This window comes from Gymnoscopelus braueri (genome assembly GCF_963280865.1).
Source record: "Gymnoscopelus braueri genome assembly, chromosome: 8".
Taxonomy (NCBI): domain Eukaryota; kingdom Metazoa; phylum Chordata; class Actinopteri; order Myctophiformes; family Myctophidae; genus Gymnoscopelus; species Gymnoscopelus braueri.
In genome coordinates, this window is record NC_137609.1 from 50,733,793 (window position 1) to 50,758,208 (window position 24,416).

Below are 24,416 nucleotides of genomic sequence, written 5' to 3' on the forward strand. Positions count from 1 at the left end.
AACAAATAAACCCTGCTTCTCGATTAATCAGTTAACCTACATGAGCTACATTAAGCTGAGTGTTGGTTCAACATTTCGGTTTTGGTATATTTGTGGTTAATTGCCCAGCCCTAGTCAGTCAGTCAGTCAGTAAATCAGTCAGCCAGCCAGAGTATGTGTCTAGTTGTATGAATATGTCATATCAGTCAGTTATGATGGAACATGCTCGCCGTGGTGGGTTTAAAAGCTGTGGTCTCTCTCTCTCCCTCTCACGTCCCTTTAGCCCTTACCCTCTAGTCAAACCCAGAGCAGCCTTACACAACAGGAACGTGCTGCATTAACCCATTAAGACCTGAGGCCGATTAAAAAAAAAAATCTAAATCCTATTTTTTTTTTAAATAAACGTAAAAAAATATGTTTTCACAATTTTTCAAAAATAGCAGATCTACAAGCTCAGCTTGTAGATCTGATATTTTTGAATAGCCAAAGAAATCTAAAGTGACACAGATGCATTCCAGTTCTTAAAGGGTTAAGGCCCTGTGTTCAGTCATTTTGTAATTGCGATTGCCTCACACACTAAACCGTCCATGTGTTAACCAGGGAACACATCTCTGTCATTTTAGATGTCTTTAGCTATTCAAAAATAGCAGATATGCAAGCTCATAGCAGTGCCGTGCAATGAGCTTGTATATTCTGCTATTCTTGAAAAAATATTTTTTTTTGCAAATCTTTACAAATGTCTTCTAAATCCTAACAGTTTTTTTTTCTTTTTTAAACCTTCCGTTGTTATATCAGTGGTTTTAAAACTTTTTCATGTCAAGGACCCCCAAATGTATATGTTTTTGGGCGCCAATCCCCATCAAAATATGTTGTTCCAGGGACCGGCAGAAGCAAAGAGTTCAAAATGTTTCAAAAAAATATATGCATTCAAAGATTTGCAGATATACAAGCTATGAGCTTGTATATCTGCTATTTTTGAATGGCCTAAGTATAAGATAATGGCTAAAGTGGTTGCTTTCCCAGTCTTAAATGGGTGAAACAGTCAACTGATATGTCACGATGGTGACACTGACAGGCCAACAGCGTGTTGAGAGAGAAAGACACACTGACAGGCCTACAGTGTGTTAGAGAGAGAAAGACACACTGACAGACCTACAGCGTGTTAGAGAGAGAAAGACAACAGCATGAACTAACAGATACATTAGCAAAGAGCTTTGACTAGACAGAGAGCATCCGAGGTAACGGCTCACACATGAAACATCGTGCACATGCATGTGATTACAGATATACAGTAATGTATCAGTATACACACAGTGATAAGGGCTTGGTCTTTACCCTAACTAACCCCACACACACACACACACACACAGTGAAGTTTAGGGTCAGTCAAAGAAATATTAAAACCAATTAAACCCTATATTCTTCATTGGCCTGGGGTCCCCCAGGGCTCTATACTAGATCTGCTCCTTTTGTACACCGAATTTCCAAGGGTTTTGTGGTGTTATACTGAATATTGGCCGAATGGTTTCACTGGTTTCACTCCCAACATTGAGGAATCGGAAACGGTTCCATTCAATTTGGAATTTTTTATGAATGTATGAAGATTTTTTTTTTATATTCACCCGTTTCCTAGGCTGTGTGTTTTCCACTTCCTGTCGATTTCATGGGATATCATTGGTCATCTGACCAGTTTCTTTGGATTTCATTGGATCAAATCGACAGGAAGTGGAAAACACACAGCCTAGGAAACTTGTGAATAGGAATTGTTAAAGGGAACCGATAAGGAACCGGAAGCATTTCCTAAAGCATCCCAACCCTATATGTGCTACAGTGAAAAACTGCTTTCAAAAGCTCACTCATTTAGCAACGGGCAGTTTGTTACATCATGGCAAGAGGTAATGACACGAGGCAAACCTCAAAAACTAAATGACACTTAGGTAAAGGACAATAAGAGAGGCTTGCTGTTCATTCCAGGGCCGTCTCTGTGGCTAACTGGAACACGCAGCAGACACATGACCTGACCACTGCCCCCGGCATGACTGATAACATACCACACACACACACACACACACACACACACACAGTCTATCTAGCAGTCTGTGCAGCTATCTGTGGAATCTAACCATCTGTCTGTCTGTCCTTCCGTCCACAAACTACACTATCTATCTGGGCACAGTGGCCTATCTGCCCTGCAACATCTTTACTCGAGTAGAAACACACCCTTTGCTGTGAGGACAACAGCTCAACAGAGAAACAAAGTCAAACTCAAGAACCCAAAGCAGGTCACCAGACCAAAAGCTGACTTTCATTTTTTAAAGTGGCAGTCGGCCAGTCAACTTTGTTTATGGCTTCTAAATCGACTGTACTTGTAGGGACATAAACATGTATTTGCACTGCAGCCTTTTGTCTCTTCTGTTGTTTAACAGCTGATGGTGTGGTGGTTGGTGGTGAGGAAGAAATTATATTGCTTGCTTATATCTAACCTTTATATTTTACCATCACTTATAATATTCTACAATACATTATGATATTTGTCAGCTTGTCAGAGCCTAGATGTCTCCACTAGGCCTAATGGCTATTGTTTTGGTACAGCCTATCATGTTATGGTTCAGTTTGTCCTTCAGGCAGCTACAGTATAACTATGATCTCTGCCCTGTGCTCCAGGCAGAACTACCGTTCCGCTGACATGAGTGTTAACCCATTAGGACCTGGAACGCATCTGTGTCACTTTAGATTTCTTTGGCTATTCAAAAATAGCAGATATACAAGCTCATAGCGCGGCACCGAGTGCCGCGCTATGAGCTTGTAGATCTGCTATTTTTGAAAAATCGTGAAAAAAAATGTTATATATTTTTTTCAAAAAACTGTTAGGATTTAGAAAACATTTTAGAGATTCGCCTCAGGTCTTAATGGGTTAAGGTACTTCTGACCATGATATCATGTACATAAAGCAGAACCACCTCCACCTAGAGTATTGTCTCGACTCCTATGTGCCTTATCGACTGATCGGCTGATTGATCCAGAATTCCACGACGGTGGTAAAGGGTGAGCAAGCTATCCGTGTATGAATGTATCTGTATATCTTGTATTGTATGTATCTATTGTCTGTTGCCCTGAAATCTAAAAAGTAGTCAGTAAGTCAGTCCTCGGAAGACAAACCAAAACAAGGCTACCAGCGCTAAACCAGCTGAGAAGAGGTGTGCTTGTGACAGTGCTAGTATTTGAGATACATGGCATTTGAGATAGCTTCACATAGACAAAGAGAACGTATTAAAATAGCCATGAGTTAACAGCTCACACATGGAACATACTGGTAATGCATGCACGTGATTACAGATATAATATATACCTGTATACAGACAGTCTGTATGTATACACAACCACAGGGATAAGGGCTGTGTCTTAACCCTAATTAACCTACTGCAACACGCACACACACACAGTATATACGGTATGTATTGTATACAGATATATTACAGCTAGAGATGTACCGACACCATTTTTTCCTACTACCAATATTTGTAAGCGACCTGTAAACAGAAAAACAAGCCCAAAGTCGCTTGTAATAAGCAGACATGGCAACACTGGCAGGGACGGACGCACGGCCCTGGATGGCTGACTGTGGAAACACCAAACAACAAGCAGCCAGTGTGACCTTGACAAGAGACAAGCCAATAAACACATGGCCGTGCACCACGTGCACCATGTGCACGTGTCAGGTAGATACTGTAGTGGTGTTATAGCTCCATTATTAACCCTTTAAGACCTGAGACCGATTCTACAAAATGTCTTCTACATTTATGGAGAAAAAAAAAACGTATGTTGCCGTCAGTGGTTCTAAAACGTTTTCATGTCAAGGACCCCCAAAATGATATGTATTTGGCCGTGGACCCCCAATCTCAAAATATTTTGTTCCAGGGACCCCCCAAAAGCAAAGATTTGAGTCACAACTGTTCGTTCATATTATATATATATATATATATATATATATAGCTCATATATAGCTCATATATAGCTCATAGCGCGGCACCGTGTAGATCTGCTATTTTTGAATAGCCAAAGTGTGAAATAATGATTTTTAGCTAAAAATCTAAAAATGCCACAGATGCGTTCCAGGTCTTAATGGTGTGTGTGTGTGTGTGTGTGTGTGTGTGTGTGTGTGTGTGTGTGTGTGTGTGTGTGTGTGTGAGAATGAGTGAGAGAGAGTGTGAGAGTAAAGTGTGTGTGAGAGAGTGAGTGAGTGAGTGAGTGAGTGAGTGAGTGAGTGACTGAGGCCCTGGAAGACAAACTGCTACAATTTAGCAGGTTTGCGAGCATTTAGCGAGCCTTTGCCGAGCCGTGTGACCCATAGGAGCAGGAATCTATCTCCCTGTCTCTGTAGCGTGAGCACAAGTACAGCACAAGTACACACCCCCTGGACATAATGCTAGTATGTCACACAATGTCACATGATGAAAATAATACACGTGTAGCGCACGGCCAAATGCTCACCAAATAAAAATCACCTTAAAACGTGAACAGATGGACATGCAAAACTCTCCCAAGCTTGTCTTCTTCGCACCCACACCAAAAGACCAGTAGTGGATTATTCAAAATACTAGCGAGCAGCAACACACGAGCACATCACAAAGAAATTCACAACTAATGATTTTTACTAGTCGACTCATTTGACCCAGTGGTAGTCGACTAGTCGACTAGTCGAAATTTACATATATATATATATATTTTTTTATATATTTTTTTAGGGGGGGGGCATTGTTTTAATGCCATCCTACTACTATATTACTATTATTATTATCCTCCTGCCCTTATTTTTATGGCGTTTTTAGGGAAGCGCTTCTGGCACAGCAGCACAGCACCACAGCAGCGTCTCCAAGGATCCCCATTGCCCAATAATAGGCTTTTATTGGGCATACTTTTGACCCCCTTTTGCTACAAAATAAAGTCAGGAGGATAATAATAATAGTAAGATGGGCCATTACTATGGCATTAAAAAAGAAAAAAATGCAAACTATTCAACTATTCGACTAGTACCAACAAGGTCGACTAGTGGTTATACTAGTTGACTAGTCGACTAGTTGGTGAAAGCCCTAATGTGTGGCGTTGCCAGTTTAACAGGTTAGCAAAGCTACCCGCCACCATTAAAATTGTGCCCAGTTTTCGGTCATCCCTTTTGGTAAATGAGGCCCAATATCAGGGCCAAACGCAGCAGATACATAGATAGACGGTTCATCGATAAAGATAATGAGTCAAGGCCGGGGTGGGCTGTTAAGAGGTCTGCTTCAATCAATCCCCTTTACATCTGCAAGGCAAAGTACGTTGGTATTTGTATTTTGTTTGCCTGAGACCTGGTGAAACTCTCCTTTAACATGTAAATGGGACAGACGGCAGGAAAATACCAGCGTGGTGGCCAAGAGGAGGTGCAGAAAAATGAAAGCGACAGACAGACAGGGCTACAGTCAGTGTTGCATTGCTGAATTGGAACGTGGTTGCACTCTTATTTTAATGACGTGACGCGCACGTCGCTTACACTACAGGTCACACAATGGACAATTGACATGCATCTAGGCTCAGTCCTATGTTAATACACCTCTGGCAGATATACAAGCTCATAGCGTTGCACCGAGTGCCGCGCTATGAGCTTGTAGATCTGCTATATATTTTTTAAATGTGAAAATTTGTGCAAATCTTTAAATATATACATATATATTTTTTTAATATATATATTTAAAGATTTTCACACATTTTCACGATTTGTCTAAAAATAGCAGATCTACAAGCTCATAGCGCGGCACTCGGTGCCGCGCTATGAGCTTGTATATCTGCTATTTTTGAATAGCCAAACAAATCTAAAATGACAAGAGATGCGTCCCCAGATTGACTGGATTAAGCTATAACTAGGCTAAGTTTGAATTCAGTGTGAGGTGGTGCATCTGGCTCCTGGTGTGAGTCGAGAGCCTTTGTAAACTTTGTGGAGGTTGTGAATTTAAAGTCGTTTTATATCCATGCGTGTGCCTGGCGCCGTGCTCCTGGTCTAATAGGTTCCTGCACGTTCCGGCACATTTTTACATTTTTCTCTGTTGTCGGTGACAACTATAGTGCGTCCCATGGACGCCACGACGGTGTCATGAATGCGTCCTTTCTCAATGTTGTGCGTCAGCGACGCAGAACGCAGGCCTATGAGCATCTGTGTGTGTGTGTGTGTGTGTGTGTGTGTGTGTGTGTGTGTGTGTGTGTGTGTGTGCCAGGGTTGACAGTGTTTACAGTATGTAAACAGTGCAAACAGTACTGTACCTACAGTGTTCCACGTCATAAACGGACGCACCATGTAAACAACTTCACCAGACACCCCTTTTTTCAATGAAAAATCTCTGGCAGTGGGCAAACGCGGCCAGCAATAATTCAGGCAGTGAATGAGTTAAGACCTGAGGCGATTCTTAAACATAAACAAAAAAAAAAAAAAAAAAAAAAAAAAAAAGTTTCAAGATTTTTCAAAAATAGCAGATCTACAAGTTCATAGCGCGGCACTCTGTGCCGCGCTATGAACTTGTTTATCTGCTATTTTTGAATAGCCAAAGAAATCTAAAGTGACACAGATGCGTTCCAGGTCTTAATGGGTTAACCATTGGGTGTCCAAAACCATTCCTTTTTTTAATTATAAAAAAACGTTTAAAATAGTGAAAATCTAAATAAAAGCTCACAACGCGTCGTGCTGTGAGCTTTTAGATCGTCTATTTTCACTATTTTTAAGTGACACTCTTGTATGATTTGCATTAATTTATGGAGAAAAAAATCAAAAACAACATAATTCATAAAATGTCAAATATGGAGTTAAAAGGTACCAATCGAAAAATCATATCTCCTTGGTCTTTGGGTCAAAAAAAAAAAAAAAAAAAAAAAGACAACGTTTACGTCAGTGGCAGTATTGGTAAATTACGTCAATTACGTCAGAGGCAGTGAATGAGTTAACACCCGACAGTGACGATATGTATTAGTTCCATGTCTCTGTGGTCAAACATGACTCACAGATGTAACGTTACTGAAGTGGACAGTGACTGGTTTTAACCCATTTAACACGGGAACACCTCTACACATGTCTTCTAAATCCTAAGTGCTTTCTGAAAAACGTATGTTTCTATAATCAGTGGTTCTTCTCAAACCTTTTCATGTCAAGGACCCCCAAAATGATATGTATTTGGCCACCGACCCCCATCTCAAAATATTTAGTTCCCGGGACCCCCAGAAGCACAGATTTGAGTTACAAATGTTTGCTTAAATAAAATAAAAAATATATATATATATTCAAAAATGTGCACACATGTTCAAGATTTTTCAAAAAAAAATAGCAGATCTACAAGCTCATAGCGCAGCTATGAGCTTGTAGATCTGCTATTTTTAGTGCCGCGCTATGAGCTTGTATGTCTGCTATTTTTGAATAGCCCAAAGTATAAAACAATGGTTATCTCTATAATCTAAAAAGACGCGGATGTGTTCCATTATTGAATGAGCTAAATGGACATTTTGAGTCATCGTTGCTGAAGAGCTCCCAGGAGACGCTGGCATTTGCCTACCGGAGAGAGAGAGACGTTTTCCATGGACACACACACACACACACACACACACACACACACACACGCATGCAAAACCAACATGCAAACACTGCTGCTGCTGCTCTGAGATACCCGGTGAGACACCTGGTGTGGCCCTAGACTCACTCACACACACACACACACACACACAGCCAGCTATAGGGCTGGCTATCCAAATGTGGTTCCCAGTAGGAGCCGAATTGAAATTGCAGGGTACCAGGTACTACAACAGGGTGCCCGGGGTCCTCAGAGCTACTACAGGGGGTCCCGCCAAATCTTTATGTGACGGGGAACATTAGGCAAAAATAGCATATCTGCAAGCGCACGACGCATCGCAGCGCAATGTGTATTTCCAAAACGTCTTGAAAGAAATGTGAAAATGTTGGAATGTTTTTGAAAAAGAATCCAACATAAATCTTGTATGGGCAAACATATATTTTCAGATGGGGGGGGGTCCGTAGCCAAATACATATTAATTTGGGGGTACTTGTTTGAAAACCACTGCACTAAAAACAACATTAGACAATAATACAGTTTGACTGACCCGCCCTAGTCGCTTATTTTGGGCTTGTAGATCGGCTATTTTTGTAGAGGGAAAAAGAAAAAGCCAACGGTCAAGTTGACTAAAATATTGAGGGTTTCAAAGGTTAACCGTCTGAAAAGTCTGTGAACCTACAGTATCTATGAAATCTACAAACATTTTAAATCTGCAACACAATCTAGTTCAATATGTAGTGGGGGGTCCCTGCTTTATCTCTCTCTCTCTCAGCTAGGGGGTCCTTCGCCTGAAAAACGTTGAACACCCCTGATTTAAGGGTCCAATTAGTTTCTAATATTAGCCGACCTACAAACGCCTAACGTCGTAAAACCTCCCGTCACATTGCGAGCCGAAACGCGCCATTTAGCCAGCATGTCGCATTGTGAGCTGCATCGAACGTCCTATACAGCAGCGGTTCTCTAACTTGTTCCATGTCAAAAAGCTGTAAAGGAGTGTAAAACCCTACTCTCCTTCAAAACTGCCCTATAAGAGTACCTACAGGTGGCTTACCTCAAACTTTTTATTGTACATAATGTTTTGTTTTTCTTTCTTTTTTTATGATGTTCTGCATAGTAGTGTATATCTGTCTGTCAATTAATGTCTATGAATTGAGTACAAAGGACCCCAATGGAAACAAGCCATAGGCTTTCTTGGGTTATAATTCCTATTAGCTGACCTGGTATTGAACTGTACTTTCATGAGCTTTTTTTCTGCAAACTTCTGATAAAGTATTCAATCAAACAATCAAACAATGTCAAGGACAGCGATCTGAAAACATGTTGTGGCAGGGACCCACCCAGAAGAGAAGATTTGTGAGCTCTGTCTATCGGCTTATTTTGAATAGCCAAAGTACAAAAACAGGGTTAGGTAGGTACTGTAGGTGATTTTTGCTGGGGACCCCCTGGATCCCCCTTCAAGGACCCCCAGGACCTTCAGAACCACTGCTCTCTAACATGCTGTTTGGGAGGTGCTTCGCATAGAGAACTGCGACACAGCTGCAGCTGTAGGCAGAAGGGGGCTGAGTCACGCCACACCACAGATACAGCATGGCAGTCAGTTTGGCAGCCCTGCAGCTCCGAGTGAGGGTTCTTTAGTCCATTAAGACCAGGAACGCACACTGTGATATAGCAGATATACAAGCATATCTACAAGCTTGTACACAAGTCTGTACTAGATCTCATATTTCTTTGAAAAATGTGTGCAAATCTTTGAATATAGGCCTAAATGTTTGTTTTTAACTCAAATCTTTGAATATAGGCCTAAATGTTAATTTTTTAATTCAAATCTTTGCTTCAGGGGAACAAAGAGATTCTACTTGTTGCGCCTCAGCCTTAAAGGGCCAGTACGGTGCGTCACAAGGGCAGGGACGATAAAGTGCAGAAGAGATGAACGCTGGAGCAACACGGACAAATTTAAGCCTTTTATTGTTTCAGTGCAAGTAAAAGGTTGACTAACGTTGTCGTGGTCTTGCGACCTTCCTCAAGAGTCATGACTCTGAGCAAGGTCGCAAGACCATAACGTTTAGTTACTTTTAAGACCTTTTTAATACCAAATTGTCAAATACCAAGTAAGAAAGAAGCAAACGTTGTGAAAATAGCCGAACTACAAGCTCACAATTGAGCTTGTAGTTCGGCTATTTTCACAATATTTATCTGTGGAACCGAGCCAAACCAAGTCTAATGCCTACAAATGATCGTCAGGGTGTGTGTGTGTGTGTGTGTGTGTGCGTGTGTGCGTGTGTGTGTGTGTGTGGGGGGGGGGGGGCTGAAAAGTTTGGGAACCCTTATGTATCAATGGCATTCCAAAGCACAGTCTATACATTGAGCCTTGTGGCTAAATGGCACATGGTAACTGGCAGGTTGCAAACTAGTGCAAACGGTCACGGCCTCGTTTTCCTTTGACACACATCGTCAAGTTATCTTCTTTTTGACCGGCGTGCACGTAGCCAGACCGTGCACAAACACAGCAGCTTATCATCGGGGACCGCATGCTGCTCTGCTGCTTTCTTTCACAACAATGATGCAATGCTCAGAATCACCATCGACCCACATGCATTATACTGCATGCATTTCAACAAATGCTGCTGGCTCCTTCTGAATGACAAACATATACATTGAGTGAGGTGCACTCATCAAATATAGAGCACGTTCCTGGAGAACACATCCATTCCACACACACACATATATATGTTTGTTTGTTTGACAACAACATTTTAGGACGACACAGAAAAAAGCTTAAGATTGCCCCCGGAAAAATGCCAATCTACAAGCCAACAGTGTGTCATGTTATACATTATAAATTGGGAAAACTCTAATCCCAACCCTTAAACATGCCTAATCATAACCCCATCATCTTGAATCGGTTCCTAATTGTGTCACATTTAACCTTTAAACAATCATTTTTCTGAACCCATTCAATCCGGGAACACATCTGTGCCATTTTAGATTTCTTTGGCTATTCAAAAATAGCAGATCTACAAGCTCATAGCTATAGTTATAAAAAAATAACTTAAATACCGGTATACAAAGAAATTGCTGACATATTTAATACTTCTTTCTTATAGCGGAAATAGCTGAACTACAAGCTTACAACAATTTATAATATTTTTTTTAACGTATTATAGAGATGAATAGAAACGATTATGCAAAAATAACGGTCATTATCTCAATTAAAAAGTGAAAGCATGGTTCATCTCTGACCCAGGCGTGTTCCAAAGATAACCTTCACACACGCACACACACACACACACACGCACACGCACACGCACGCTGCCAGTCAGACTTAGTAATAATTCAACAGTGGTTTCCACGGCAACGGCTACACCGTCGCAATACGATCCATCTATCCTGTAGCATTGTGACTGTAAGTAGATTTACTCAAGTATTGTACTGAAGTACAAGTTTGACGTACTTGGGGTAAGTCCGTTCTCCGATAATTAGAACTTTCACATTACATCTCAGAGGCAAATATTGTACTTTTTTACTCCATTACAATTACTTGAAAACTTAAGTTACTAGTTAAATTGTATTATGTTGATAATTATTACAAAAACACACATTAATCAATTAAGCCCCATTTTAAAGCCACGCTCACAGCATGTTGCATCACAACGCGGTGTGAGCTTGTAGATCAGCTGTTTTCGGTGGAAAAAAAGCTTTTGTACTTTCACTGTAGTCGAATGATACAGGACTTTGTGGTATTGATACTTTTACTTGAGTAAAACAAAATCGGATTACCTCCATGATCACTGCGGATGCACCACTGTAACATGATCTACCACTATCCAACACCGACAGCCATACTGTAGCGCACGAGCGCACACACACACACACACACACACACACACAAGGAATTCAATCACACACACACACTCACAGTGTCAGATTACATTATTCACCCTCAAACAACCCGTCTAGCCTGTGGTGGAAGAAGTCAGCAGTAGCAATACCACCGTGTAGAAATACTCTGTTACAAGTAAAAAATACTGTACTCAGAATAAGATAAATTGGTATAAGTGCAAAAGTATTGTCATCAAAATACACTTAACAGTACCAACATATGTACTCAATTTATTTTTTCATATTTTAATGTCGAACTTCTTTGCAATTAGCCGAGCTCACACATGCAATGCTTGTGAGCTTGTAGGTCTGCTATTTTGAAATGGCCTAAGTCTAACATAGGGCTAAGTGGTTAGTGTATATGGTTTGTAGTAATACAATTAATAGTAACTTGTGTCTAAAAGATGACTACGGTACTTGTATCAGAGCAAAGAAGTACAATATTTGCCTCCGAGATGTACTGGGGTAGGAGTATACAAATAAAAATGAATGAAATACTCAAGTTAAGTAAATGTGCCTCAAAACTGTACTTGAGTACAGTACTTGAGTAAATGTACTTTCCACCAGTCCTCTGGGCTTACATTAGCCATCCTCTGTTACTGCCTCTTGTAAATGGGGTTACAGGCACATACACACACACACACACACACACGCGCACACACACACACACACAGTGTCCTTGCAGTATCTAGAGGGCAGAGAGACAATGGCACTTTGGGCTGATGAGACTCAAACAGGAGCAGAGCTATAGTGTATCAGGCTACGCGGCTAGGCTAACTCTAGCTCAGTGATTCGCAACATTTTCCATTTGAAGGACCCTCAGTTTGACGTGCATCAGGCCTGTAAGAATATATCGATTACACTAGAAAGAATGAAGGCTTCCCTGAATAGCCTGCCACAGAGTAGACTGTTCAGGGCATTATGGCTGTGACGGTTTTTCTAAAATTAGATTTATAATCGCAATATATATCGCCTTACGTACAACGGCGCAATATATCGAATCGTGACCCCTGTATCGTGATACAGGGGTCTGACCGCGGTCTAATTTGCATTAGACGACGGACCCACCTATTTGATATATTTATTATTTCTAGGACCCCCATCTACACTGTAATATCCTCAGCGTAACTCTGAGAGTGTACAAATGGAACCAAATGGACCCGTTAGGGTCCATTTAATCCGAGTTCCCAGAAGTTTTCACCAGCTCTCGCATACAAACGGGAGGGGCGAGGAAACTTCTGGGCCAGAGCCCTGGTATTTGTGGACGGGATATAACTTACGCTCAGAATCTGAGCGGACACGCCTCTTACCGGTCTGAGAGCTGTGCAACTCGTCTAAACAGTCCGACGAGAGGCAAACAGCAGTACACAACAATGGCGGCCGCAATTTCCCAAGGAGAAATTGCTTCCCGTCGCTCCTATTTACGTGCAACACCCACTGCATGTGGATCCCGCCCCCTTTTCTTCATTGGCTGTTGATTTGAATCAGAACGCAGTGGCCGCGCCCCTGCTGTCCAGGCTCTGAGGCGAAGTCTCCCAGACTAGGGTCCATTTGTCCACTCTCAAGAGTTAAAAAAATGTATAATATATATGTTTTGTCTTTAAGGCTTTGTAAACAGAAATTGCACAGGGTAGATATGACAAATAACTGAAATCCTCCTATAATTTCACAAACCTCTGAGAACAAAAATCTCTGAGCAAAAATGTGTGCCCGGTTCTCCTCAGTGGCTGGAGCAATTGATCTGAATTTGCCCACAGCCATTGACCATTACCATCTGAACTCAACTGCAACGCCCTTTTTTCAATTTCATCAAATCTCAGCTTATTATTAGCGTTTACGCGTCAAACAATGGGAGAGCAGGGTTGCCAGCTTTCGCGCGAGAAACAAGCAGCAAGGTCTACGAAAACAAGCCCAAACGAAGCGAGCCCTACAAGCAACAAGGTCTATGAAAAGAAGGCCAAACGAAGCGCCTTCACACATATACATTGCCTCTTGGAAAACAGCCGATCTACAAGCTCACAGACAAAGATAGCTACCGATGATCATAATAAATACTGTACTATGGTCAAAGCAGGCCATATATTTAATAGCGTTGTACTTAAAAAACTGTTAAAAATGTGCCGATCTACAAGCTCACAGCGTGTTGCGATGCGACCTGTTGTGAGCTTGTAGATTGGCTACTTTAAACAATTTTCAACAGATGAATTCATACAGAAACAACTGACGATTATGGAAAATAATTGTGATGATCTCAAACTGTGATTACGCAATAATTGAGACAGATCAGACAGCTGCAGTGCAACAGTAGTGAGTTTTTTTCCCCCACAAGTCAACAGTGGTGTAAAGTAACTAAGTACATTTACTCAAGTACTGTACTCAAACTACAATTTTGAGGTATTTTTTTTACTTGACTGGAGTATTTCCAATGTCCACTACAATTATTTGAAAACTTCAGTTACTAGTTACTTTGCAGATATAATTATTACATTATAAAACATACATTAAACACTTTAGCCCTATTTGATACCTAGGCTATTTGAAAATAGCAGATCTACAAGCTCCCAACGCATCGCGATGCGACGCGTTATGAGCTTGAAGATCTGCTATTTTTAAACATTTTTTTTACTTTTGGTACTTTAAGTATATTTTGATGCCAATACTTTTGTACTTTTACTCGAGTAACATTTTGAACACAGGCATTTTACTCGTAACAGAGTATTTTTTTATATTGTGGTATAGCTACTTTTACTTAAGTAAAAATATCCGAGTACTTCTTCCACCACTGCAAGTCAACAGCAGCACAAAAAAAAAAGTGTTTTGTAACGTTTGCCCTACTTTTTGCTCGTCCCTGGCATAAACATCTCTTTGTTTCCTAAATGACACTGGGCTCATTTGTCCCGTTTTGGAAAGGATTTACTTCAATAAAAGGACCAAAGAATGATCATGTGAAAGTGGAAGGTAAAAATGACAGATGGATTACATTTCAGCCTGAGGGTAGATGCTGGTCAGGGACGGTGTTCGTTTTGTCGACTAAAACAGTGACGAAAAATATTCCGTCGACTGACCACCTTTTTTACACCCCATGAGGACTAAAACTATCACTATAAACCAGTGGTTTTCAAACAGGGGTCCGGGGACCACCAGTGGACGTAGCGTCACAGTCATTTTAACCATTTAGCTTTGGCTATTCAAAAATAGCAGATCTACAAGCTCATAGCGCGGCACCGAGTGCCGCGCTAAGAGCTTGTAGATCTGCTATTTTTGAAAAATCTTGAAAATGTGCGCATATCTTTGAATATATATATATTTTAAAGCAAACATTTCTAACTCAAATCTTTGCTTCTACCCCCATCAGAATTTTTTTTCAGATGGGGGTCCGCGGCCAAATGCATATCAATTTAAGGGTCCTTGGCATGAAAAAGGTTGAAAACCACTGCAATAAACAATAAACATATCGACAATTTTGACAAAAAATTCAAAAAACTAGAATAAAATGTTAGGGAGGGACTAGTAGAGAAGAAATCTAGTAGAACTAAGACATAGTCATTTGATGCTTGGTTGCACACGGGTGTAGTGCTCCGAAAACAGCCGATCTACAAGCGCACAACGTGTTTGTGAGCTTGTAAGATGGCCTGTTTTCGGCACTTAGCCAAGTATGAATCATAAGTCATGACGCCACGCGGCCCGCATTAGCTGTCAAAATAAACAGTGAGTCAGGAGGAACACTCCACAGTGTCTTCATCAGTGCAGACCAAAGCCTATCAGCAGCCTTGTTACACTATTAACAAACAGCTGAAGCTACAGATCGCCCTCCGGCACCGCCCCGGCTTCCCTCCCATCGAACGCGGGCCAATGGTGTTTGTATAGAGGAGTGGTTTTCAGCATCTCTCATATCAAGGTCCATTATTTATTCGGCGTTTGAGCCCACGGAACCACCGTTTGATGAGATTTGGACTCACAGAACCCAAGACTTAGAATGTTTTGTTATCGTCGGATAAGATTTTGTCTGCTGTATTGGTGTGGTGCCAACCACACCAATAGAGAGACAACAGGCAAACCTTGATCAAAATAACAATTATTTAATGTAATGTAATAGGGGTGTGCCGATACACTAATTTCACCAAACGATACGATACGATATTTGGCTCACAACTTCGATACGATTTCGATACGATACGATACGCACTTTTTTTATTATGAAAAATATATGGGGGAGAAAAAAAGCAAATGCAAACAAATAATTCTGTTTTTGCATTATTCAGATATGCGAACTTGTAGCTTTTCAGCTACAATAGCCGTTTTGAATCAAAATAGGGCAATAGTGTGATACCTGACCCGAAAAAAAAACATGTTGTCACCCTTTTCACCTCGGGGCTGTTTGCATGCCTGATTATTATTATTGTAAAAAAAAAAACAAAAAAAAAAAAAGTTTTTTTTTTTTTTTGAAAACGATATTTTTTTTTTCTCAAAACGATACATATCGTCACGAAAACGTATCGCGATATATCGCGGGACGATATATCGGCACACCCCTATAATGTAAGTAATGCCAGATGTTTAACAATAATGTAACTCTTGAGTGCGTGAAATTAAACCAAATGGACCTGTAAGGGTCCATTTGGTTAAATGTTATGCTCTCGAGGGTTAAAGATCTGTAAGGGTCCATTTGGTTAAATGTTATGCTCTCGAGGGTTAAAGATCAGTAAGGGTCCTTTTGGTTACCAACTCTCCATCATTTAGCTGGGGACCACCTGGAACCCCCTCAAGGACCACCGGTGGTCCCCGGACCACTGGTTGAGAACCACTGGTTAATAATCAATAAATTAATGTTTCAAAAACATTTCCACGATTTGTTTTTAAATAGCCGAGGTATAAAAGGTTGTGTTATATAAGTGTTTTAACATATTTAAAGTTTGCCGGGGTCCCAACTGGAGACACTTCTAGGACCCCACTAGGGAAACCTAGCGGTCATTTACAGTCATTTCTTTGTATTGTATGTATTTAAGACATTCATGTAATTACAGTATTGTATCGTTTATAGGTGTTCAATGTCAAAAACTATTAAAAATGTTAATGACAATAATCTGTATGAAAATGTATCATCAAGTAAAATCCATGATCTAGACATCCCTACCCACATTACACACAGGCCCCCTGACCCCCACCCCCCCCCATGCCTTCTCGCCAAGACCCAATCAATCAATCAATCCTTAGCCCTCGATCAATAAAGTGAATTCATCTCCATCAATCCTATCAGCTCTCTGCTGCACAGGAAGACCCCCTTCCCTTTTTTTTTTAATTTGTTTTAATGCCATAGTAATGGCCCATCTTACTATTATTATTATCCTCCTGACTTTATTTTGTATCAAAAGGGGGTCAAAAGTATGCCCAATAAAAGCCTATTATTGGGCAATGGGGATCCTTGGAGACGCTGCTGTGGTGCTGTGCTGCTGTGCCAGAAGCGCTTCCCTTAAAACGCCATAAAAATAAGGGCAGGAGGATAATAATAACAGTAATATAGTAGTAGGATGGCATTAAAACAATGCCCCCCCCTAAAAAATATAGTTTTGTTTTTTTATATGTAAATTTCGACTAATCGACTACTACTTGGTCAAATGAGTCGACTAGTAAAAATCATTAGTTGTGAATGCCCTAGTGTGTGTGTGTGTGTGTGTGTGTGTGTGTGTGTTTGTGTATGTATGTTTATATGTCACAGGGAAATTTACATTCCAGGGAAAATGAAAAAGGAGGGCTCGGTTTTAGGCGTGGGGATTCGGCGCGAGGCGGGGCTTTTCGAGACAGGGTTTTTTACGCGAGGCTCGCGAGGAGGAGGAGGCGGCGCGAGGCGGGGCTTTGATACGAGGCGGCGTGAGGAGGAGGAGGCACGAGGCGGGGCTTCGATGCGAGGCGGACCTGGCTTTTGTTGTTCCCCCCCACATAGCAACCAGGAAGCTACGCTAGGGGAACGCTGAACACGTGATAATAGTTATTGTCCATGACGGAGGCGCGCCGACTCAGCAGAGCTTGAGGCCGAGGAGGCGCTAGTCGAATCAGTGCCGTCCGAGTTGTAAACCGATAGGGAGAGAATAGATCTTTTCATGGGTTACTATCCACGACGACACACATGTGTATCCACGATGACACACATGTGTGCGTGAGCATGTGTGCATGCGCACACATGCGCACATGTGCATGCGTGTGGCTTGCATTGCCCTCTCGTGTTGGTTCTACAGAATTGCCTGGGTGGGTGGTAAAAACGAGCGCTCCTTTTTCAATTTCCCTGGAATGCCAATTTCCCTGTAACATATACATGAACATACACGTATATGTAGGGACCTCCGCCCTTCCATTCATTCATGACTTTGGGTCAGATTCTTTCCATGGTTTACATGTACCAAACATTAATGGAGGTAATGGGATGCCGGTGTCTCACCTTACATCTCACATGTCTCCACCTCCCCTCCGTAACCCCAGCCTCATTATTCTACACATCACCCAGGAAACACTGGTGGAATTAGACTACTTTTTATTTTTTCTTCTTTAAAAAAGGAGTACTTCACTCATATTCAATCTTATCTTCAAATACTTGGTCCTCATTAATGCTCTTCTGCTCATTATAAAGGCAGCTCTCCACCGCACCCATTTTGGGCCGACTCTGCGTCTGAAAGCGTCTGCTGCCGACAAATTGTTGTCGGATAGCGTCGTTCCCGACTCAGAGAAACCGAGCATGTTCAGTCTTTGGGCCGACTGGCAGAGCCGCGGGGTAGAGGAGAGGGGGGAGAGAGGGGGGGGTAAAGGTTTGGTCCGAGCCGGCTTCGGTGTTGCCCGATTCTGTGAGTGAAACAAGCGACCAGGTCTATGAAAACAAGCCCAAAATAAGTGACCAGTTCCACCACTAGAGCACTATTATACGTATCAGCCATTTTCAAAAAGAATCTTGAAAGCAAGGCCAAATAAGCAACTGCACTTCAGATACAAGCCCAAACAAACGCAACCAGCAACTATGAATATTTACAAGAGACTTTAACTGCCAGAGGTATTTTCATATTTTTTTAGCCAGTGCCAGAGTTTTTCATTGGAAAAAAAAAAGTACTCAGGAGCCGAAATATAGACTTTTTAAGTTTTAAGTTAACAAGGAAGTGGATAGGAGTCTAGATCTTCAACTAATCATATCTCCTTGGTCTTTGGGTGAAATTGGAAAAAAAAAAAAAAAATATATATATATATATATATATATATATATATATTTTTTTTTTTTTCACTTCACGTAGATCTACGCGATTGGCACGTGGCGGCTTTAAATCGGTTCGCGTAGATCTACGTGATTGGCAGTCAAATGGTTAAAAAGGAAAACAAGCCCAAAGTCGCTTATAATAAACAGACCTGGCAACACTAACAGGCCAGCCTGCCAGTGTTAACGCATTTGCACAACAACGTGCGCTGCGGCTGACAGTTAACTGAATGCCAACAAGTTACCAGTCTGTTGTAGTCTGAAGTAGTCTGTTTGGTGGAGAGTCACCTAAGATGGTACATTGTATGTCTGCCCTCTCTGTGTCTCAGGGAAGGGATGTGGACCAATCAGAAACCTGCCTACCAGTGACATCATCAAGAGGGCCCCCCCCCCCCCCCCATGTCAAAATATTTGCCAGACCCAAGGGGTCGGCTTACATGAGGCTTTGTACACGTTTCGTCCATACATGGGCATGGTCACTTTGTCCTTAAAAATAAAAGCAGTAAAGTCTGTCCCCCTTTCGTCCATACATGGGCATAGACACAGGCTGACACGTCATGTTGAAGTCTGGGTCTGGCAGAACCAGGTCTCCTGGTCTTGTTTTGTTCCAGGGAACCCCCCCCCCCCCCCCCCGAGCAAAGATTTGAGTTACAAATGTTTGCTTAAAAATATATATATATATTCAAAGATTTGCACACATTTTCAAAAAATAGCAGATCTACAGAGTGCAGATGATTTAAAGTCACCCCCCCCCTCTCCCTCCCACCACCACAAGCACATGTACGTGGCAGTCAGCCCTGCGGTGACACACAGCCAACATTACTCATCATCATCATGAGGGGGGTCCGCAGTCGTGGAGGCGAGGGGGGGGGGCGACCGGCCCACATGACGCCCAACACGCTGCAAAACGTGTGAATCAACGTTTTCCCCTCCAAACAGCAGCTAGGTGACATATTTTAAAGGATGGATAGAGGGGCCTGCACGGCACGATGATGTATGCAGAGACAGTGGGTGGCCATTGATCCAAGATTCCAGGTTTTTTTTTTTTGCCACTCACACATACTGTATGTAAGATACTGTGTGTGTGCAGTGACATCTAGTCCGGTATAACAGTACCATGTAGGGATGGACAATTCATCGGTCATCATATATATATATATTTTTTTTATTTTTTTATCCCACGATTTTTGTAACCCTTTTTCACCCGGTGCCAATAATCTAAGTGATCCTGGGCGCTACACTCCCCCCGCCAGCCTAGGGAGTGAGGGTATTACCTACCCTAGGAGACACGGGGAGAACATGCAAACTCCACACAGAGTAGGCCCTTTTGCCCACAGATATAGAAACCTAGATACCTCATTGGCCTCTGCAGTTCATTGGAGCGACATGCTTGGTATGGTGGCCACCATATTTCCGGGGGGAACGGGCACTGGCCAATCACAGCGTGTTGACTACTGGCCAACCACAGCGCGTCTTTTCCAGGACTTGTCAGAATCTAGTTGTCCCGCCCCCACCTGCGTCTGATTGGCCTACTGAACGCCCCCTTCTGTGACGCACACGGAAATTTCCAGCTGCCCCCCAGAAGCATAGAGGAAGCGGAAGTGCGTCCGAGATGCCGACGCTTCAGAGCCAGAGGAGGCGTCTACCTTTATATGTCTATGCTTTCGCCAACCCCACCTAGGGTATGGGCACTGATGACGCGGAGGAGAAGACACGCCCACAGCGTCCCCGGCGGGAATCAAACCCAGGACCTTCTAGCTGTGAGGCGACAGCTTATTTTTTTAAGCCTGAAAAAGCCTTTTGTGATGATGAAGGCGGCAGATTTTATCAGTGTTTTCTGGGGAAGCTTTCAAAATGGTCGACAAGTTGGAACATTTTCTAATAAAAATACTACATTTAAGCTGTTTATGTTGGGATATGGGCCAACATTTTTTTCAAATTCAATGTTTATACTGTATGCCTTTTTCAGAATGGACAAAATTATCATTCTTTTTTTTAAATACAGAATGAGATCATATCGTCATCGATTTATATCGGATATCGGCCATAACAGCAATAATTATATCGGATATCGATATCGGCCAGAGATCCCTAGTACTATGCATAAGCTGTCCCCACACTAGTGCTGTGTTTCCAAAACAATTAGCAGAATATGTAGAATTATGTTTAGGTATTATCACTCTAAACCTCTGTTCTTGCTGTTCTACAGACAGCCAACCAGTTGAAGAAATTGCAGGTTGAGGCTTTAACCTTTGCTTTTATGAAATATCGGAGATTAGGGTTTATTTATGGAAGATGCTACTGAAGATTAATTTATAATTTAAGCAATAGAACATGAATTCTATTGCCATTTTGAACCATTCTTTAATCTTATAAAAATGACTGAAATGGGTCGTGGCAACAGACAACTAAAATATATGTGTATGTGAATAAATGTGCATGTTATGATAAAAGCATGAGATTTTACACACGGTTGGAGCATAACCTAAGGAACATGTTTGGCTACAGGGCCATCACAGACTTGTCTCGAGATAACCATGGCAGCCACTTTCCAAAATGGCCGCCCGCCACCTGCTCTCATTTTAGCAGTAGCTCAAGTTCTAGACCAGCTACAATCTTGATTCTGCTAGCAGCTACCCCAACTACATCTCTCTATCCAGGGAACCACATAATCAAATAGTAAAAATAGTAAAATAGTAAAAACATGATACACATTTTCCTGAATGACAGAATCAGCTCATGACAGATCTGGCACGTTGGTGTGACATGCTCCACACAATGTGCCACCAATTGCTCCACTCCTGCACAAACAAAGACGCACGCACGTACACTCTCATCAGCCTTACATCAGCCTTACCCCTCATGCCTAAACTGTTTAGGCATTTTCTACTATTTTGAAAAAACAAAATCAACACGTTGATTGAGCTTTTATTAGTAAAAACAAAATCCTAGAAGTTTAGGCATAAGGGGCAAGGCGCAAGATAGGGCCCTAAGTGTTTAAACTATCCCTCATGTTGCCGGGGACCCTCTGGAACCCCCACCCCTGGGCTGAGGGAACATACAAATTGATTTTTAGGGAGGGGATGGAGGGGATGTATCATGATGATTAAACAAGCGTTTGAACGGCCTGTTGGGGTTCTACACAAGGGAACAAATGGCAATATTGGGTATAGGGTTTTAGAGCCTGTAAAATAAAGGAATACAACATTCAGGGAACCAGAAAAGCCTAGGATTTAATGGCCCACTGTGAGCCACCATCCAAAACAGACAAAAAAGGTGAAGATTTCTTCAGTTGTATTACAGTCAAGTCTCTCGGGCTGGACTGTTGACTCACACAACTTTCAAATGCTTCCGCCTACACCGAGCAATAAAAGCACTGGAAACCATACTGTCCTTATTGTAAATAGTCAAAGCATATCCAGCTCGCTGCTTAGCAGAAAATTGATGTATTTTAATCACTTAAAATCAGTGGTTCTCAAACCTTTTCATGTCGAGGGCCCCCAAAATGATATGCATTTGGCCGCGGACCCTCATCTCAAAATACATTGTTCCAGAGACCCCCAGAAGCAAAGATTTCACTTAAAAATGTTCACTTTAAAAATATATATAATCAAAGATTTGCAAGCACTTGAAGCTATATTAACTCATTTTGCTGGGGACCCCCTGGTATCCCCACCAAGGACCCCTGGGGGTCCCCAGACCCCACTTTGAGAAGCAATGACTTAAACCCTCTGTTCTAACTTGACCCGAGTTGGCTCTGTACTTGCCGGTGCCAAAAATAGCCAATCGACAAGCTCACAACGCGTGTCGGTCGGCTATTTTTGGCTAGTGCCCCCCTCCCCCCAGCATAGATGAGTGCCCCCCCCCCCCTCCCCCCCCCAGCATAGAGGCTGGGATTCAAGTGGTTAAAGATATTTTAACCCATTCAATCCAGTAAAGCATACTGCGTCATTTTTGATTATTTAGCCACAACCATTATTTTACACTTTGGCCTATTCAAAAATAACAGACATACAAGCTCATGGTGCTGCGCTACGAGCTTGTAGATCTGCTATTGTTTTTGCAAATTTTGAATACATATATTTCTCTACACATTTTTAACTCAAATCTTTGCTTCGGGGGGGCTGGAACAACATATGTTGGGGGATTAATGGGGATCGGCGGCCAAAAACATATGATTTTAGGGGTCCTTGATATGAAAAAGTTTAAGAACCACTGATATGACACCATAGGTAAAAAAAAAAAAAACTGTTAGGTTAGAAGACATTAGTAAAGATTTGCACGCATGTTCACGATCTTTCAAAAATAGCAGATCCACAAGCTCATAGCGGGGCACTCGGTGCCGCGCTATGAGCTTGTAGATCTGCTATTTGTATATCTGCTACTTGTATATCTGCCATTTAAGCCCAAATAAATAAAAAAATGGCACGGATGCGTTCCCGCCCGGTCTTAAAATATAGTTTTGAATAAAAAAAAAAGAAAGTTACATGAATATTATCTTCTGGGGGTCCCTGGCACCAAACCGTTTTTGGCCAAATACAGATCAATTTGTTTTTTTTTTTACTTTTGAGAAGCACTGCTATGGAAGACAATGCTGGCTTCTACGGCAACCAAATGACGGAAGTCAAGCCGTGCGCGTGGTCGAGTGAGACCTGCTCAGAGAGATCTACTCATTCCAACGGCAGAGTGAAACGTGAACACGGCTTCTAAACCATTCTTTAGCTCCATTGTCACTGAAACTAAATATTGGACCCGATCGTCACACGAAGCCACACAACCATTCCCAACATCCTGACACTAAAACGGCTGTTTTCAGAGAGACGAATCATGAGGAAATCAACTTTATCATCGAACTTTCTCTGTCCCAGCAACACACTCTCTCGCGAGATCTAGCACCGGTAAACATATAGGACGTTCATGAGACCATTTAGGAGACCATTTGTACGTCTACACTACGCAGTGTTGATTTCGTCTAAAACAAAAAAAAACTATGACGAAAAATGTTCGTCGACTAACCTTTTATCACCGACGGAAACTAAAGTAAAAGCTAAGCTATGACGACCAAAACTAATACTAAATATATTGACAATTTCGTCAACAAATAAAAACTAGACTAAAATTGTTAGGGAAGGACTAGTGGAGAAGAGATCCAGTAGAACTAAAAGACAAGTCATTTATATGCTTGGGTGTTGTGCTCTGAAAATAGCCGATCTACAAGCTCACGTTGTGAGCTTATAGATCTGCTATTTTCAGTATGCAACGTGTAAAATCAGCCATTACGACACCATCAAGGCCAAAATACATTTTAGTCGCCTAAATCAACTGTAGATTTAGTCGACTAAAATTAGACAAAAAACTAAAACATTTCAGGTGACTAAAATATGACTAAAACCAAATGAATTTTAAAAGGATATTTTTTTTATACAACTAGATTCTGACAAGTCCCGGAAAAGACGCCCTGTGATTGGCCAGTAGTCAGTAAAGCTTGCCTTCTCCAAAATGGCCAATGAGGTATCTAGGTTTCTATTCACCCGTTTCCAAGGCTGTGTGGTTTTCCACTTCCTGTCGATTTCATTGGATATCATTGGTCATCTGACCAGTTTCATTGGATTTCATTGGATCAAATCGACAGGAAGTGGAAAACACACAGCCTAGGAAACAGGTGAATATCAATGCACATTACAACACCAGACCAAGAGAGGCAGTCCAACTCAGAGAGTGGGCGGGGTCTATGCTCTGGA

The 24,416-nt window shown here is 41.8% G+C and overlaps 1 pseudogene across 1 annotated transcript in view; it reads right to left on the reverse strand.

Moving 5' to 3' along the window:
- Window positions 1-24,416, reverse strand: part of LOC308091031 (cytoplasmic polyadenylation element-binding protein 4-like) — a 75,267-nt pseudogene that overhangs the window by 36,755 nt on the left and 14,096 nt on the right. The window lies entirely within an intron of this gene.